Source organism: Astyanax mexicanus, chromosome 1, assembly GCF_023375975.1.
Source record: "Astyanax mexicanus isolate ESR-SI-001 chromosome 1, AstMex3_surface, whole genome shotgun sequence".
Taxonomy (NCBI): domain Eukaryota; kingdom Metazoa; phylum Chordata; class Actinopteri; order Characiformes; family Acestrorhamphidae; genus Astyanax; species Astyanax mexicanus.
Window position 1 is genome coordinate 121,850,293 of NC_064408.1, and position 19,081 is coordinate 121,869,373.

Below are 19,081 nucleotides of genomic sequence, written 5' to 3' on the forward strand. Positions count from 1 at the left end.
CAATCTTGACTTAGAATTTCATAATTCATGCATCAGAGGGCTAGTATTGTGATGAGTGCTAATTCTGTGATCTACAGTATACAGAGCATCACTACAGTATGTAGGAGGTTTTTAGAGTCAGGCACTAAAAGGCAGGTGTGTAATAGTGTGAGACAGGTGGCTGAGTGATACGTCTCTTTTATCCCTGTGCTAAAAGATTACAGCACCTTTATCTCCTCCACCTTTACGTCTAACAGACTTATCAGCGGCGGTGTGAACAGCAGGGAGAGGCTGATGGAGAGGCTGTAGCTGCTGTGTTGTAGCTGCTAATGGCTTCTTCTCTATAACCTGCAATTTTCAGATTCCCCCCAGAGCCGGTTCACCACGCTGTGTCTCACCACGAGGACCCTGGGGTCCCGCCGGCCCGGAGACTCCATTACCGAGACCGGAGGGAGGATATATTCATGATGACGGGGTTAAAAGATCAGAACAAATGGATTGTAGTTATAAAAACACAGATTTGTTTGTATAATTGGTTTTAAAGACTTATTACTACTGTTGAGAAGCTCTGCTCTAGCCTTCTTTTATATGCAAATAACAGCTTTATGTTTGAGTAAAATTAACATTCTTGTTTTATTCTATAGACTACGGTCAAAATTTGAGCTTTCAGACCTCAAATAATGCAAAGAAAAAATAGTTCATATTCAAGTTTTAAGAGTTCAGAAATCCCTATTTGGTCAAATAACCCTGTTTTTTAATAATATCAGTTTTCTTGGCATTTCTTGGCATCATGTTCTCCTCCACCAGTCTTACACACTGCTTTTGGATAACATGCTGCTTTACTCCTGGTGCAAAAATTCAAGCAGTTCAGTTTGGTTTGATGGTTTGTGATCATCCATCTTCCTCTTGATTATATTCCAGAGGTTTTCAATTTGATTCAATTTAAAGAAACTCATAATTTTATAAAAGTGGTCTCTTATTTTTTTTTACAGAGGGGTTGGACCAATGAAACTGAAACCCCTGGTTTTAGAGCACAATAATTGATTGTGGTGACGGACAGTTCTGGTGGAAACAGGAGAGTTGAGGTGCACATTGAATTCTGCCGTGATTTGATCAGCCGTGGTTTTATGTTTTTTGGATACAATCCGGGTTAGCACTCGAACATCCCTTTCAGACAGCTTCCTCTTACAGCATCCACAGTTAATCCTGTTGGATGTGGTTGGTCCTTCTTGGTGGTATGCTGACATTACCCTGGATAACGTGGCTCTTGATGCATCACAAAGGCTTGCTGTCTTGGTCACAGATGCTCCAGCAAGCAACAATTTGTCCTCTTTTAAACTCTTGTATGTCACCCATAATGTTGTGTGCATTGCAATATTTAGAGCAGAACTGTGCTCTTACCCTGCTAATTGAACCTTCACACTCTTACTGCTCTTACTGGTGCAATAATGTGCAATTAATGAAGATTGGCCACCAGGCTGCTCCAATTTAGACATGATGAAACATCCCACACTAAAATGATGACAGGTGTTTCAGTTTCATTGTCCAACCCCTGTATGTATATATATATATATATCACATACGCTCCTCACACTCTTCGCCACTATGGGAAAACAAAAGCTGGCCCATTTTCTAACCATCACTGTCATTAAATATTTAAACTCCTCGTTCTTCTGGACTGACTTATAGCAGGTTCTTCCCCCGTCGTGCTCCTGCTCTACTTTCACACTTTTCATTTCAACTGCTGGCAAAGTGACACTGAGCCCCACGGGCAAACGGCACAGGAGCCACTCGCCCTCGTGCCCAGATACCTCAGCCTCTGAAGATCTGCCCAATGAACACCTCAGACATTTCACCCAGTTGGCAGACTTTTACAAGAGGCGCATCATTAGACTGAGAGAAGCAGGATGGTAGTTTTAATGACTTCTAGATTGTCTCTCGGCCAGCCACTGTCTCCTGGACTGATACAGACAGGATCTGCATCGTCTTTAGTAGGGGTGGGTATCGTCACTGATCTCCTGGATCAATTCTGATTCATAAGGTCCTGATTTGATTTAAAAGTGATTTATTTAGATAAATTTCAGTTACAGTAAAAATTGTAGTTTAAATATGAAATTTTGTAATTATACAAGGAGCAATCAAACTTCCATTAATAAAATATTAGTGTTTATATTATATAGACATAACACAATAGTTTAGCGCACCGGCGAGGGTGGGGTTAGTTTAGCGCATCGGCGGAGCGGGGGATAGTTTAGAGCACTGGCGGGGGGGGGGGATAGTTTAGAGCACCGGCGATGGGGGGGTGGGTACTTTAGTTTATTTTAGCAAGCCTTCAGGGGGGGGGGGGGTTAGTTTAGGGCACCGGCCTTGTGTAAGGCTAGTAAACCCGGCTAAAGAGGGATTAGCTTAACCAGTGATTTGGCTAACCTGCTAAGCTAACGGTGGATTCAGCTGGTCAGGTCTTACTTTAAACAAAGTACAGGTCTCACAACCACCCGTCTCACATTTACCAAAAAACATCTTGATAATCTCCAGAACTTTGGGTAAATATTCTTTAAAGGACTGACGAGACATAAGTGGAGCTTTTTGCAAGGTGTGTGCCCCGTTACATCTGACGTAAAACTAATTCTGAAACATAATTTCAGAAAAAGAACTGAATCATACTGAATGTAGTAAAACATGGTGGTGGTAGTGTGATGGTCTGGAGCTGCTTTGTGGGAATGTGGCCAGATAGACAAATTCATTCCCAGAGGAGTAACCGAGAATGTTGAAAATTCACTCCAAATCCAGTGAGTTTAGAGACAGAACATTTTATCTTTAAGCTAAATGCATTTTAAACGTATATTTCTTTATGAAACCAGACATTTATTAAACTTCAATCTTTGGGCCAAGCGAATTAGATTCTTTTCTCTGCATGCAAATATCATGCAGCTACTATTTTGCTTATTTCTAAAGGTAGAACACCAAAAAAGCAATGTGCCCAAAAACACATTTCACAGGGGTAGATTTCCATATGAATTACAATAATATACTTTTTTAACAGGCATGGAAACCCCACAGCATAAAACCTCCAACCAAACCTCAGCTCTCTGTTGCACCTTTGTAGAGCAGTGATCGGTAACAGTGAGTAACAGAAAAAAAGAGAAAAGAAAAAAAATGCGATCTCAAAAGAAAGCCAAAATCAATGACCATAAAATGTTATAGCGCCACCTGCAGTACTGGATGGCCTACAGTACAGCCTGCTCAGAGTATGCATCCCATAATATTAGCCTTTGCTATTTTCTCTTTACTCATTTCCCACAGTACCCCATCCAAGGCTTGACCAGGGCTGTAATCAGGCCGTTAATGATCTGATGGAGTGTGGAGACAGAACTGGAAATGAGCTTCATTTCATCAGCTCAGCTAATGAAGTCTGGACATTCTGGATCATTATCACTTCATTATCGGTCACTTATCGACCAATCAGCTTCTCTCCCTCAATCATGTGACCACCTGTCTGGAACAGAACTGACTGGGATTTTCTGGAAAGCATTGGCAACCCTACAGGCCATGGAAGTGCTGCAATCTGGTCAAAGAGTTTTGAGAAGAACACTTTCTATATTATTAATAATATATTTATGAAGTGATTTTACTGTAGCACTTTGGAGTAATGGAAGAACAAACGTAGGAAAAGTGTACAATTGATTTTGAATAAACCATAATTTGGAGTCCTATAAAACCAGCAAATCAAACATTTTCTCTAATGACACCATTCAATACCTGAAGACTTACCACACTAGAAATGATATAGGTATGAAGTGATATTATTGCAGCATTTTGGAGTAATGGAAGATCAAATTTAGGAAAAATGTCTATTCGGTTTTGCATAAACCGGAATTTGAAGTTCTTATATTATTAGTTATGAAATTCTTAAAGAAAACATTCTATACTGTTAATCATGAAAGTATCAACTGATATTACTGTAGCAGTTTGGAGTAATGGGAAATCAAACATTGGAAAAATGTCTATTTGGTTTTGCACAAACCAGAATTTAGAGTCCTATAAAACCAGCAAATCAAACTTTTATCAAATGCCACAGTTCTTGAAGCACACGTTCCATACTATTAAGATATAAGTATCAAGCACCACAAAAGCATTTGTGCTTTGGGCATCCAGATAGATAGAACCAGTCCTGACTTTATGCAATTCCGTTTTAAATCCTGATGTTTAAATTATTTAAAAATGTTCAAATATCTTTAAATGTTTGACTAAAAGATGATTTTAGTTAATTTAGTAAATTAAATCTTTTCTATAATAATGCTTCATAGAAAGCTGGCGCAACAAATGATGATAGAATATTTATATTATTGGAAACCATTTAGTTTAGTCAGATCTATTCAGACAAGCCACAGATTTACCAATGTGCAATTCAATCCAATGTCTTTGATTTTCCATTAAAACTGTGATAGACTCTGATTGAGCTCATGACAGCTGTTCTAAACTGTTCTAAAACCATGGCATTGTGGTTGTAAATTGCTTGATTCTGGTATTAATTGGGTTTGTGTTAATATGTCAGTTCGGCCGGTTGGGTTAATGAGGGTTTATCAAGTAAATGATGTTAATTAGAGCAGATTTCTGTATTAATAGTGAATCCTACAGAATGTGTCATATGTTGTTTAATTGAGCAGCAGGGGTTCAATAATACATCAGTCAGTTAGATCACAAGCTTTTTCCCAAGAGTCACATCAAACAGACTGAACGCTAGCATGCTAAACATGTGGAGTCTATATGTTCAGTCCCTGCGTCTTTTATTCATGAGGCTTTCATGATTCATGACTTCTACTTCTACTTCTGCTCTCGTTGAAGGCGGTCGCATTTTCTTTCTCTCCCTCTCCTCCCCTTATCTCTCCTGCTTGGCTTCTCCTGTCTCGTCTGGCACTGCTATTCCATAAGAGACTCTCTTCACACTGCTCTTCAAACTAAAAGAAATGGATTTGATCAAATGGTCTCTCAATGCAATTGACACCATCTTCTCGACGAGAAGCCTGGGTTCGGGGGAACCTGCTTGTCCTGATGGAGCGTTTGCAGCTGGCTACACGAGGGACGCGTGGGAGACGTGGCGGACCGTGTGCCTGGCGACTCTTTCTGTGGAGGACATCGAAGACGTCTACCTTTTTGGCACAATGATCACAGGGTTCTTGCTGATTGGATTAGGCATTGCCCTGGTGTATCGTGAAATTAAAAGTGTGGGGACAGCTGTCAAGGGCCCCCAAAAGCTGCCCGACCTGATTGATGCGGTGGGCAGAGCTGTCGGCACTCAGACTGTGACTTTTAACCGCAACATGGAAAACATCTCGGAGAAGCTAACGGCTTTGCAAAGGAAGGTGGAGAAAATTGAGACCATGATGGACAATAGAGAGTGACCATGCTAAACTGGAGAGCGGTCACTCGCCTAAACAACTGAAGTCTAATCTGCTTTCGGCTCCCGCCCTATCAGCACTCGGCCTTGTGGATGATAGGGAGCATTCCTCCAAAGAACACTGTGACTTTGAATCTCTCCCTGTTTACCTAACGACCCCCCCACCTCCCGTACCCTTTCCCACGCCTTCATTGCTTGGTCTCTTGTGTATATTGTATGTGCCTATGTGCTGAGGTTTTTTGATGTTCCTACACTGTGCTCTTCAGGGCATAGTCTAGGGGTATGTTTTTTTTACCCTCTTCTTCCCCCTTGTATCCCTCTAACTGAAGAAATGATTGGCGGCGCGTGCACACGCTGCGGCTTACCCTGTCTTCCTATCCTGTCCTGTTTCCCCCTTGTATGTTATTGTATGGATGGGTTGACGGCTAATTTCGCTGGTTGACCATGTGACAATAAAGGCAATTCTGATTCTGATTCTGATTCTGAAAGCTATAAACACTAAACAAGGACTATTACCAGCTTCTGTTCTGCCTTATAATCTTCTAATTATTTGCATTATGTCCCAAAACAGGGTGAAATGTCTTTGATTGTATCGTAGAAGCATTACTAGTAGACACTGATCTCTCACCAAGAGGTACACTACCCAAAAGTAGCTTTTGACAGCCTTTTTAAAAGGTCAGCAATGCAAAAAAGTATTTCCCCTTTACACATTTCTTTTGTTTTTGGTCCAATGTTTTACTGAGTTTTACTGTCTTAAATACATCCTAGTCTGTATAACAGTGTTTAACTTGATATTAGGGATGCAGCAAACAGACAGCAACCAAAACCTTTCAGTCAAAAATGGCCAAAAAGCACTTTTCAACCAACCAACTAACCAACCAACCAACCAACCAACCAATTAACCAATCAGCCAACCAATGAACCAATCAGCCAACCAATGAACCAACCAACCAACCAACCAATCAGCCAACCAATCAACAAATGAACCAACCAACCAACCAACCAATCAGCCAACCAATGAACCAACCAACCAATCAGCCAACCAACCAACCAATTAGCCAATCAGCCAACCAATCAACCAATGAACCAACCAATCAACCAATCAGCCAACCAATCAACCAACGAACCAACCAACCATCCAACTAATTAATCAACCAATCAACCAATTAACCAACCATCCAATCAGCCAACCAATGAACCAACCAACCAACCAATCAGCCAACCAATCAACCAACGAACCAACCAACCATCCAACCATCCAATTAATTATCCAACCAACCAACCAATCAACCAATTAACCAACCATCCAATCAGCCAACCAATGAACCAACCAACTAATCTGCCAACCAACCAATGAACCAACCAACCAACCAACCAATCAGCCAACCAATCAACCAATGAACCAACCAACCAATCAATTAACCAATCAGCCAACCAATCAACCAATGAACCAATCAGCCAACCAACCAATCAGCCAACCAATCAAACAACAAACCAACCAACCAACCAACCATCCAACTAATTAACCAACCAATCAACCAATTAACCAACCATCCAATCAGCCAACCAATCAACCAACCTACCTACCTACCTTCCTTCCTTCCTTCCTTTATTTTCACTTAGGAGTACATTGAGTGGGAACCTCCTTTACAGTGCAACCAATCATGTAGTATAAAAGGGATTTAAAATATTAGATAAAGGTCCGGCGGTCCATTGGAAGATCGCTGGTTCGAATCCCAGTCATGCAGCTTGCAATCAGCTGCCCTAGCCCTGAGAGAGCACAATTGGTTTTGCCAACTCTCTTTGGGTAGGTACAGTGTACAGTAGATGGTGCTCTTTCTTTCCCCTCATCACTCCTAGGGTGATGTGGATCAGCACAAGGCTGCATCTGTGAGCTACTGTATCAGAACCGAGTCACTTTGCGGATGATGATGATGTAGTGTGGTGTATGGAAACATCTCTTGAAGAGAATGAAAGTGTGGAAGCTGTAATAAAGTTAAAAGTAGACTCTCTAAACACTGAAACATCTGATATGTGATTTAGTTTCTGTTTAATACACTTTCTGCTTTCATTCCTGATGCTGAAATATAAATACTTTACTGGCAGTTTTGATGGAATTGAAATGAATCGAGGGTCTGTGAGTTTCAGACAGGGCTGTATACTGTGATTAAATAGAATTGATTCTTTATGATGTGAGTGATACTCAGCAGTCCTGATATTATACGCCGCAGTCAGAGGAGGTCTGTGGAACGTTTTGATTTGCCACTTCTCTGAACATTCAATAATCTGATTTGTCGTGTGCTACTGAAATCAATCAGAATGTAATCAGGTTCCCGCGGGTGGTTTTTGCTGACGTTTGCGGGTCTGCAGCACCGCTGGCGTCGCCGTGTGGAACAAGGAAAAACGTCTGGAGCTTTAATCTGCCTGACAGTGATGGTTTAGATACAGCTGCAAGAAAAAGTATGTGAACACTTTGGGATTATACTTGGATTTTTGCATCTGTCCACAGTATATTTAGCCAGTACTGCTGTGGAACATCTAGGTGCTCTTTTTTTTTGCAAACTTTTTTTTTTTTTTTTTTTTGGACAGCAGTGGCTTCCTCTGTGGTGTCCTCCCATGAACTAGAGCAGGGATGGGCAACTGGCGGCCCGGCGGCCGCACACGGCCCTCGTCATCACTCAGTGCGGCCCGCGAATAGATCAAAAATAATTTCATAATTTCATAATTAAAAAACAAAAAAAAAACAAAAAAAAAAACAAAAAAAAAAACGTAATTCTACTTTTGACCGCTAGAGCGGTCCAGGCCATTGTGAGCCAGCAGGCCAAACCACAGCTCTCTCATTAGCTTCAATAAATGTTGGGCCTCTGTGGTCTAGTTTTCTGCTATTATTGAATGAGCTATTTGCAATCAGTTTTTAAATCTTTTTTGTTCTTTGTTATAAATGAGTTCAAATGCCTTTTGCACTTTTATAAGCAAATGTTTTGTCCTTGTTGCTTATGAAGGACTTGTTATAATGAACTTATTTTACACAGAGGAACTACTGTATTTGCATTCAGTTTTTTAAGCAAACTTTTTGTTCTTTGATATGAAGGACTTCCTTTTTGCACTTTTTTTAAGCAAACGGTTTGTCTTTTGCCGTATTAAAATGCATTAATATGCAGAAAATAGTTATTGATAAAGATGATAGATAGATGATAGATGTTGGTGCTGTAAACATACAGATATAAATTCATATAAAATTTGTTCTTATTGAAAATCATTTGTAGCGAGGTCTTTTAAAATTATTTGAAGTGCGAGGTCATGTGGCCAATGGTCATGCTGAAAAAAATGTGGCCCTCTCCATCATGGAAGTTGCCCATCCCTGAACTAGAGGGTAAGTACTGTGCATTTACAGAGTAAGAATCGTAAAACACTGTACACTACATAATACAGCCCAAAGCTCCCTGTTGTTTCTGAGTATTTACTGAGTAACTACTGTGTACTTATAGAGTAATAACAGTTAAAATCAGGTGATCTGTGGGTTTATTAACCATTAATATAAAACATTGTGGTTTTTTGTATTAATGAATACATTTGCTTTAAAATCTCAGCATTCCTGATTGTGTTATTAAAGATATATAAATGTTACTGTATTTTAGTCTGTTAGACTGTTTTTTTTTTTTAGCTGATCCACCCTTGACCATTTTAAAAGGCAAGGCAAGGAAAGTTTATTTATATAGCACCTTTCATACACAACGGTCATTCAAAGTGCTTTACAAATGAGAAAATACACAGAGAAGTCAAATAAAAAAACATGTAAAAGATTAACAGTAAAAATGGAAATAAAGGGCGCCGAGTGGTCCAGCGGTCTAAAGCGCTGTCACTATGAGCGGGAGGTCGCAGGTTCGACGCACAAAGGGGTGGGACAATTGGATATCCAAATTGGGAGAAAATGGGGAAAAATTATAAAAAAAAAAAAAAAATGGAAATAAAAACTAAAATAAGAGTAAAGCATGATTGATTCAAACATGATTAAAACAAAGATAATTAAATTAAAAACATGTAAAAGAACAACAAGGAATTGGAAATAAAAATAAAATAAGAATAAAGCATGAATAAAACATGATATAAAAGTGCCGTTACAGAATAAAAGTGTGTGGAGCTGCAGTGTTTTAAGCTCAGCTAAAGGCCTGATCAAACATGTAGGTTTTCAGTCTGGATTTAAACATGTTTAGTGTTGGAGCTCTTCTAATGCTCTCTGTTAACTGGTTCCATTTAAGAGCAGAGTAGTAGCTAAACGCTAAACGCTAAACGCTGCCTCTCCATGTTTAGTCTTTACTTTAGGCAGCTCTAAACTGAGCACCATTAAGACATTTATAGACCAGTAACAGAACCTTAAAGTCTATTCTGTAACATAGTGGTATCCAGTGTAGGGATTTAAGGATGGGGGTGATGTGCTCCCTTCTTTTACTTCTCCCTTCTTTTACTGCTGCTGAAAGCATAAATCAAATTATTATCTTCTTTTTAAAGTCATAAAATTATTATAATAGTAATACTGTAATTCCATGGGGTGTTACTGGACTGAAATCTTCATAACTGCTATGACCAAGGGGCAAAATGATTATATATTATTTTATATGAAAATTGCACTACAAGTTTGGGGAAATTTCAGGTTCTCATGTTCTTTATTTGTAACTACATTAAAGTATGAGTAGGACCCCGTAAGTATTTTGTATTTATTAATTCATAGAGAACAGTTACACTATAAGTATTGGGAAAGTATAATGTAAGTTTTAGAAAGTTACTTGGTTGTTATACTCTTGTTCCTGGTTTTACTTTATTTATACATACAGTTAAAATACATGTAGGACCCCGTAAGTATTTTGAATGTATCGGTTCGGAAAATGTATTGGAAAATTTACACAGTAAGTAAAGACAACTTACCCTTTAAAACGCAGGCTGTATTATAAAGCGTTACCGAAATAATAATTTAGCAGGTGTCTTGATGATATTTTGATTTTATATTGTATAAAATAGTAAGTCTAACACAGAGCTAGCATGAGTGGAGTGATCTAGAAGAGTGAAAGAGTGAGAGTGAGGGTGTCTAACTCCCCTGAGAGACTGTCGTAAGTGGTGTTCTCTCAGGTCCTGTAGAAGGTTGACCTGGCTTCAGTTTCCCAGGGATACGGTTCTCCAGGGAGCGCGGGTTTATCGACTGCGGCTGTCGGCGGCTCGTAATTAGCTTCTCTTCTCCAGACGAGGCGAAGAGCACCTCAACCGTACAGACTGCCCAACACTGCACCTCCAACAAGCTGAATAACTATTGGAACTTTTATAACATTAATTTAACTGTACAACATGAATTACAACAATTACAGGAAAATGAAGACAAGAAAAATAAAAATAAGATTTAATAAGTTTTAATTTAATTGGAAATAAAGCTGTTGCTGAAAGATTGGCGAAAGGTCTAGTGCTGCTGTTACTGGCTAATGCTAATACTGCTCCAGCCTTAGTGCTGGAGAAACTTCACTAAAAACTCACCCTTATTATAAAGCTGTACTTCAGCAGAGTGGCTTTACTTCTCCTTAATACCTGACTGGTAGAATTCATACATAAGGAGCACCGGATTATAAGGAGCTCTGATGATTTCTGGGAAAATTAAAGTATTTTAAGTGCACTCTGGAAAAAAATAAGAGTGATGAGTTTCTTTGATTTTACCAAATTGAAAACCTCTGGAATATAATCAAGAGGAAGATGGATGATCACAAACCATCAAACCAAACTGAACTGCTTGAATTTCTGCACCAGGAGTAAAGCAGCATAAAGTTATCCAAAAGCAGTGTGTAAGACTGGTGGAGGAGAACATGATGCCAAGATATATGAAAAAAAACTGTGATTAAAAACCAACAGCGTTATTTCACCAAATATTGTTCATTTTACTTAAACCTCTACCTATAATTAGCAAAATCAGAGAAACTGATTCAGAAACTGAAGTGGTCTCTGTATATCCTTAAAATATAATAAACTAGATCTAGTGATGGTGTTTTGAGATAATCAGATATATGAACAAGGTAAAAGATAACAAAACGAATTAAAATTTTATTAGTTTAGTAATTAGTTAAAGGGAAACATTGGGCTTATTTCTACCTTATAAATGGACATTTTACTAAATCAATTCCTGGATAAGAAGAGTCTAAAGGCCAGTGTTTGAACTCTAAGAATTGGCTTTGCTTGAAAAATCAATGGATTTCATCTTGAAGTATCTACTGCAGCATCGCTCCTGATAAAATGAGCTTCAATGCTTTAATAACCAGCGCTGAAAACTAAGCTCCATCATTAGCACCTTTTTTTTAGGAGCCTAGAAGCTTTTTTTTTTTACAAGTTGGAGTCTCAGAGGAAGTTTGTGAGTCAAAAATCATAGTGGATATTAACTATTTTTTATCACCTTTATTTTGATAAATTCTCTAATAAACATAAATGGAAATAGACATTACAAATGTAAGGCATTTTCTGTCATTTGATATTTCCACTGTATCAAAACTGTTTTACAGGATAATTTATACTGTTACTGAACATTGTGTATTACATGTATTTTTAAGTAAAATCTTTTGTGGTCATTCTTGTTTTTCAGACTGACTTCATGCCATCTTGGAGAAGAGACGTGGACATCTGCAATCAGATGTTCGTGAATAAAAAAAATAAAAAAAAAATAGAATAAAAAAAAGTATTAAATCAAGTGAACAACATAGCAGTTCATGCTCACAATGTCTTTAATTCGTGCTCACAATTTCTGTTATTCAAGCAAAGAATTTCTTTAATTCGACCGAACAATTTCTTGAATTCAAGCTAAGAAAAAATTTCATTCAGGAGTAAAGCTGCTTTCTGCTGGACTGAAAAGTTCACACTTTAAACTGCAGATTCTCAGGTCAGTGTTTCTGTCGCTTTATTCTAAACAGACTAAAGGGTAATAGATCAAATCAAACTTGATGGTATAGCGCTTTTTACAACTGGTGTTGTCACAAAGCAGCTTTACATAAACATGATCACAGGACAAAGAATCAGGCAAAACATTAAACATGAAAAACTACAGAATACAGAACCCCCAGCGAGCGAACTACTAAAAACTACAAAACTCATAGTAGTGATTGATTAACTCATAGTAGAAACTATAAAATTCATAGTGGTTACTGACTACATTTTAGTAAAAACTACAAATTTCATAGTTGTAATTGACTACTATTTAGTAGCAACTCCAAAATTCATAGCGGTTACTGACTTACGCATAGTAGAATCTACAAAATTTATATTGGTTACTGACTACTTTTTATTAAAAACTATAAAATTCACAGATGTTATTGACTAAGTTATTTTAGAAACTACAAAATTCATAGCAGTTATTAACTACTTTTTATTAAAAACTACAAAATTCATAGTGGTTATTGACTACTTTTTATTAAAAACTACGAAATTCATAGTGGTTACTGACTAACTCATAGTAGAAACTACAAAATGTATAGTGGTTACTGACTATTTTATTCTACAAAATTCATAATGGTTAATGACTACTTTTTGTACTAAAAACTACAAAATTCATAGTGGTTACTGACTACTTTTTTTTAAAAACTACACATTTTATTGTGGTAATAGACTACTATTTAGTAGAAACTCCAAAATTCATATCGGTTATTGACCAACTCAAAGTAGAAACTACAAAATTCATAGCGGTCACTCACTAATTTATAGTAGAAACTACAAAATTCTTAGCGATCACTGACTTATTTATAGTAGAGACTAAACTGCGTCATTAGCAGCTTTTTTCAGAAGTTGGAGTCTGAGGAAACTGGTAAGATGTGTTGAGTCACACCGGGAGCTTTTCTGAGCTTTTCTGTTTACGTGGGCTCTGCATTAGCGTCTGAACATTAGCGCAGAGCTTAGCCGTGGACCTTATTAGCCGCCGCTAAGCGCACCTCGGGGCCGGCGTCAGGATCTTTCCTCTGAAGGAAGAATAACTTCAGGAGCTTTAATTAGGAGAATGAATCACGAGGCGAGAGAGCAGCGGCGGCCCGGCCGGTCTGAAGGGTCTGAAGGGTCGCGGCGCTATACGGTGAGCGGTCAGCGTGAAGGTGGGCTTCATCACCCGCGGTTTAATTAACCCTGAAAATAAAGCTAAAGTAAATCCGGCTAATCTCCTCACCGCCGCGCTTCATTTAACTCTGCGCTCCGGTGACACGCCGTGTCATCCCTGTGATCAAAGCACCAGTTATTTATTCAGCGGAGGAGCAGCGGGGGTGAAGAGAGGGACGGTAGTGATAGAGGGAGGAGGTTAAGAACTAGTGAGAGAGCGTCCTCAGTATCAGTTCCTGGAATTCGTGCTCACAATAGCTGGAATTCGTGTTCACAGTTCCTGTAATTTGAGCAATTTCTTTATTTCGAGCGAACAATTTCTGGGATTCGTGCTCACAATTCCTGTAATTCAAGCGAACTATTTCTTTAATTTAAACAAACGATTTCTGGAATTTGAGCAAACAATATTTATGCGGATTAGACAAGAAGCTTGGAGGGAAAGTAGCATTTTCCGCTCTTGAACTGTCACAGGGCTGCTGTGATGATAATCAGTTATTTACATTTACAACCTGTTGATTATTAATGTTCTAGTGTTACAGTTAGATAATACAGTGTGCAGACTTTTGCCGTAGTGACCATGGCGTCTCCACAGCACGTAAAATGCATACCTTTCAGTGTATAGTAATTTAAAGGTAACAATATTTTTTAAGTACCAGCTAGCAAAGGCCCCCTTAAATTATGTTAATGTTATATAATCATTATATAATAATTATTTAAAAAAACTACAAAATTCATAGTAGAAACTACAGAATAGTGGTTATTGACTAACTCATTAAAGAAACTACAAAATATGTAGTGGTTATTTAGCAACTCAGTAGAAAATACAAAATTCATAGTGGTTATTGACTAACTTATAGTAGAAACTACAAAATTCATAATGGTTATCGACTAACTTAAAGTAGAAACTTCAAAATGTATAGTGGTTATTAACTAAGTTATATTATAAACTGCACAATTCACAGTGATTACTGACATTGATAGTAGAAACTACAAAATTCGTAGCTATTACCTGTTTTTTATTAAAAATTACAAAATTCATAGTGGTAACTGACTAACTCACAGTACAATTCATAGTGGTTATTAACTAACTTATAGTAGAACCTACAAAATTCATTGTGGTTATTGACTAACTCATTATAGAAACTACAAAATATATTGCGGTTATTAAGTAACTCTTAGTAAAAACTACAAAATTAGTAGCAGTAGGTGCAGCTCATGTAGTGTACAGCGGGTGGAGGTAGAAGGCTGCTGTATAGGTGTGTGTGTGTGTACAGTGTGTATAGTGTTTGTTTATGGTGGTACAGTAGTAACAGTAGTGTATTGTGTTTGAGTTTATTGTGGTGTGTGTGTGTGTGTGTACAGTGTGTATAGTGTGTGTTTATGGTGGTACAGCAGTAACAGTAGTGGATTGTGTTTGAGTATATTGTGGTGTGTGTGTGTGTGTGTGTGTACAGTGTGTATAGTGTGTGTTTATGGTGGTACAGTAGTAACAGTAGTGGATTGTGTTTGAGTTTATTGTGGTGTGTGTGTGAGTGTGTGTGTGTGTGTGTACAGTGTGTATAGTGTGTGTTTATGGTGGTACAGCAGTAACAGTAGTGTATTGTGTTTGAGTTTATTGTGGTGTGTGTGTGTGTGTGTGTGTGTACAGTGTGTATAGTGTGTGTTTATGGTGGTACAGTAGTAACAGTAGTGTATTGTGTTTGAGTATATTGTGATGTGTTAGAGCTAAACTCTGCTCAAAACATGGTTTTAATTTAATCACCAGGTTTCACCCCAGAACTCGGGTCCTCAGAACGCTGTTCCTGATCTCAGTCCCACCCTGGGACCCTCGTTTACTCTGTACAGTGTAATTTTCACTAATCAGCTCTGCTACCTTTAGCTTTTCTCATTTGCATCTCAATGAGTGGAGGGAGTGGGAGGAAAAATAGTTAATTGTGGAGAGACTAATTAATTTGTCACGTAATTACCCAAAGACCACCACCGGCAGATCCAGAGAAACTAACAGAGAGGAGGGGAGAAGGCTCAGGCTCGGAGTTCCAGCAGTTCCTGAACAGCTCCAGCAGTTTAAACAAGTTAAATTCACTGTACTCTACACTGTAATCCCACAGATTGAGTATGCTTCAGGTCAGGGGTCGCCAATTAAGTTTGGCCGCGGGCCAGATATTTTTCAAGCCATTTGGTTGCTAAGGCCTTGCTATGGTATCCATGGTGTTGCTAAGCAATTGCTAGGTGGTTGCTAAAGAGTTGCTGAGTGGTTGCTAAGGCCTTGCTATGGTATCCATGGTGGTTACTATGGTGTTGCTAAGCAGTTGCGAAGTTGTTGCTAAGGTGTTGCTAGGTTGTTGCTAAGGTGTTGCTATGGTATCTGTGGTGGTTACTAAAGTGTTGCTATGGTTTCTGTGGTGGTTGCTATGGTGTTGCTAAGCAATTGCTAGGTGGTTGCTAAGGAGTTACTGGGTGGTTGCTAAGGCGTTGCTATGTTGTCTGTGGTGGTTGCTAAGCAATTGCTATGTGGTTGCTACAGAGTTGCTGGGTGGTTGCTAAGGCGTTGCTATGGTATTCATGGTGGTTACTATGGTGTTGCTTAGCAGTTGCGAAGTTGTTGCTAAGGTGTTGCTAGGTTGTTGCTAAGGTGTTAGTATGGTGTATGTGGTGGTTGCTAAATTGTTGCTATGGTATCTGAGGTGGTTGCTATAGTGTTGTTAGGTGGCTACTAAGGCGTTGCTATGGTGTCTGTGGTGGTTGCTATGGTGTTGCTAAGCAATTGCTAGGTGGTTGCTAAGGAGTTGCTGGGTGGTTGCTAAGGCATTGCTATGGTGTCTGTGGTGGTTGCTTAGCAATTGCTAGGTGGTTGCTAAAGAGTTGATGCGTGGTTGCTAAGGCGTTGCTATGGTATTCATGGTGGTTACTATGGTGTTGCTTAGCAGTTGCGAAGTTGTTGCTAAGGAGTTGCTAGGTTGTTGCTAAGGTGTTAGTATGGTGTATGTGGTGGTTGCCAAATTGTTGCTATGGTATCTGTGGTGGTTGCTATAGTGCTGTTAGGTGGCTACTAAGACGTTGCTATGGTGTCTGTGGTGGTTGCTATGGTGTTGCTAAGCAATTGCTAGGTGGTTGCTAAGGAGTTGCTGCGTTGTTGCTAAGGCATTGCTATGGTGTCTGTGGTGGTTACTAAGCAATTGCTAGGTGGTTACTAAAGAGTTGCTGGGTGGTTGGCCTTGCTATGGTATCCATGGTGGTTATTATGGTGTTGCTAAGCAGTTGCTAGGTTGTTGCTCAGGTGTTAGTATGGTGTATGTGGTGGTTGCTAAATTGTTGCTATGGGATCTGTGGTGGTTGCTATAGTGTTGTTAGGTGGCTTCCAAGGCGTTGCTATGGTGTCTGTGGTGGTTGCTAAGCAATTGCTAGGTGGTTGCTGAGGAGTTGCTGGATGGTTGCTAAGGCATCGTTATGTTATCCATGGTGTTGCTAAGCAATTGCTAGGTGGTTGCTAAAGAGTTGCTGGGTGGTTGCTAAGGCGTTGCTATGGTATTCATGGTGGTTACTATGGTGCAAAGTTGCAACGTTGGTGCTAAGGTGTTGCTAGGTTGTTGCTCAGGTGTTAGTGTGGTGTATGTGGTGGTTGCTAAGGTGTTGCTTGTATGTTGCTAAGGCGTTCCTATGGTTTCCATGGTCAGTGGCGCAAAAAGGGGGTATGCAGCCTATGCGACGCATAGGGGCGCTGCACTAGAAGGGGCGCCAAATCAAAGATGTATCAACCCAACGTATCCCTGTCCATGGTGGTTGCTATGGTGTTACTAAGCAGTTCCTCTGTGGTTGCTAAGGTGTTGCTCTGGTGTTGCCAAGTGGTTGCTAAGTAATATATTTGCATAAATCAAGTTATAATCACAATGCACATCCATAATAATGAAAATCCACTTAAAGTAAGGTGTGTCTTAAAATCTGACTGATTGATTAATTAAAAGACAAAGTAAATGTAAGAATCACTTCCCTCTGACTATACAGAAGATGTAGAAGTGAGCAGTGCTCTCTAGCGCTCTCTGCAGGACTGAATCCGCAGCACCAGTGCTTTAATAATGCATGAGCTGCTGTGTTCTGCTGAGAGAGACGTGTGACAGTATTCTCCTGAGTATTGCAGGAAGCTGTGCGAGCGGCGGGCTGGTGGGAGGATGTTGGGACAGTATGTTTGGAAAAGTGATTTTTTTTATTTCCCAACAAAAATAAAAATCAGAATTGAGAAACGGTCTGAAAACATCATGCTGCAAACTTGTCAAACACCCACAGCAAACAGCCACCCGTGTTTTACATGTTTTATAACTGTAATAAAACAAACCGCTGTGTTAAAAACCAGTATGAATTAGATACACCTGTCAATAACACCTTTATTACAATTGCTTATTCAGAGTTTCTTCTAAAATCAATGGATTTAAAACTAATTTACCCTACATTTGTTTGAGCAACTAATACAACTAATACTTATTAATATTAGATTTCTACCAAAGCACTGCTGTAAAGAAATTGATTACATTCAGCAAAAAGCGTTGCAGAAGTATTGGATGAAGCTCCATGATCATATGGAACTCAGATCCACTGCTCTACAGTTCAAGACGGCAAAAGTACACCTTGCACAGCTCAAAACATGCAAAAGGAATGTACTAATTCTCTTAACCCTTAGAAACCTACAGACGGATTTTACATCCAAAATCACACCTTGCGTTCTCAGCTAAATTACTCAGGAATCCCTTCATACAGAAACATAATCCATATATGATTAGAAAAGGCAGAACCAGAGGTGGAAAAAGTACAGAAAAATTGTAATTGAGTAAAAGTATCTTTACTTTGCTAAAATTCTACTCAAGTAAAAGTAAAAGTACCCATCTAAATATCAACTCGAGTAAAAGTAAAAAAAGTACTCAATTTAAAATGTACTTTGAGTAAAAGTTACATAGTTACTTTTAATTATTTGACGTAAAAAAGTACAACAAATCATAAATTAAATATTTTTATTGAATTTCTATTCCAAATAATAATATTTGTTCAGACCACCACATAAAATATTTTTAAGAACAAGTGGTATAGGTTTAGAAAATATCATTAAAAACATGAAAACATACAAAAAACCTGTTGGTCGATGCATGCGCTGTGCTGTAAAGAAGCACATATCGATGGGTAGCATAACTCGCCAGAACACCGATTCCATAGAGTAATAAGCATTACTGGGAAACGTTTAGCTGCACTACCAAGGAGAACAAAACTCACATTTAAAAACAAAATTAAATTTAGTTTTAGTTTAGTTTTAGTTTAGTTTAAATTAGTCCCCCCCCCCCCCCCCCCCCCCCCCCCAGCATTTTATTTGTTACTTAGTACTGGGGAGTTTTTAATGTAGTGAAGTAAATGACTTGTGTCAAAATGTGCTTGAGTAAAAGTAAAATTACCTATGTTAAAAACTTACAGTAATGTGAGTAAATGTAATCATTACTTTCCACCTCTGGGCGGAATTTACTCTTTCTAAAAAATAGTGATCACATGCAAGTGCTGTAAAGCTAAATCTCCAAGAAACCCATTGAGAAAAAAATACCTAAAAAAGTGAAAAATCTCCTTCAA